This window comes from Gymnodraco acuticeps, unplaced genomic scaffold (genome assembly GCF_902827175.1).
Source record: "Gymnodraco acuticeps unplaced genomic scaffold, fGymAcu1.1, whole genome shotgun sequence".
Lineage (NCBI taxonomy): Eukaryota > Metazoa > Chordata > Actinopteri > Perciformes > Bathydraconidae > Gymnodraco > Gymnodraco acuticeps.
The window spans coordinates 297,930-299,331 of NW_022992223.1; positions in this window are offsets into that span (position 1 = coordinate 297,930).

The following is a 1,402-nucleotide window of genomic DNA, read 5'->3' on the forward strand; positions in this document are numbered from 1 at the left end:
TCGAGTGCGGGCATTGGCCTGTCATCTGATTTAATGTTTAGTTGCTGCTGTAGCGGAAGTTTAGTAAAGTTATGTTTGATTAAGTACGCCAAATCTCCACCCTCCATAATACTTCATTTGCTTGATAATTTCTAACGGCGGTGATGACAGTTACAGTATTAAAACTGATGTTGATGTGATTTGATTGGATGGCAGTGTCCAATCAAATCGCCAGCCGCCAGCCGCCTCTGAAGGGAAGCAAGAGGCGGCTAGCTTCCCTTGGCATGGCCCTGACCAATCACAGGTTGGCAGGGGCATCACGTGGGCCTCATCTGATTGGTCAATCCCTCCATTTTTTTTCACCAAGGGAAGCTAGATTCGGCTGGCCTCCTCTCGCAACAGTGAGTGCAATCTACTGTTTCACCATAACATCTAGAGGGGCGCTGTTTGTTTCACTCTTTGTAAAATACTCAATGAGAATGGGGGAGAGCCGGGCCGGCAGCAACACACAGCAAAGGAGAATTATCGAAACAAAACAAAGTGTTTGTATTTATTTATTTAAATTATAACTACAATCCGAAAAAACAGGGGAAGCCTGGCTTCCCTTGGCCTCCGGGAGAAAACGCCACTGGTTAACACAGCACATATCTTTGTATGCAATCTACACTCAACCATGTGCATTTGTATTTAGCAGTAGGCCTATGCACATGCTAAAATAAGCGGTTCATGCTGGTTTCCAATAAAATACTAAGTGTAGTTATTAATAGTATTGTGGCAGTATGAGCATGAGTGACCCATATTGCACGCCTGCCTCATAATTACGTCACTGCGCCGCTGGGGCTTGCTTGTGCCTGGCACGTGTGCTCTGGCACGGACCCACTTTGACCCAAAGAAGCGGCGCCAAATCAAGGCACGTGAAAGTGCATAAACAATTATTAATATCTTTTGTTATTAAAACGTATTTTTGACATTCTATTTGCTTAAAATGTGCCATTATGGGATGAGAAATCAACAAAGTAATTACACAAAAACAATATGAACATTCATAAAGTTAATAAAAAGGTTTGAATTGTATTTTACTACTTTGACTGCCTATTATTTATTATTCCGACTGGCAACAAAAGTCTAACGCCGAAGGTTGCTAAGCAACATGTGAACAGCGTCAGCAGTGTCTTTTTGTTCTTATTCTTTTGGCGCATTCAATTGTAAATTGGCCAATTTTTTGTGATGCGGTTTGCAGGTTCGTTCTGACAGACTGGTGATCCGACCAAACAACAAGTATATTTATTTTAAATGTATACGAAATAAACAATTTGTTGTGTTGTTAAAAGAAAGAGAGACATTTTACCTCCAGTTATTAATAATATTTCTTTTTTTTGTCGAAGGTCATTTGTTGAAGGTAGGAAGAAAGTAGACCCCACGG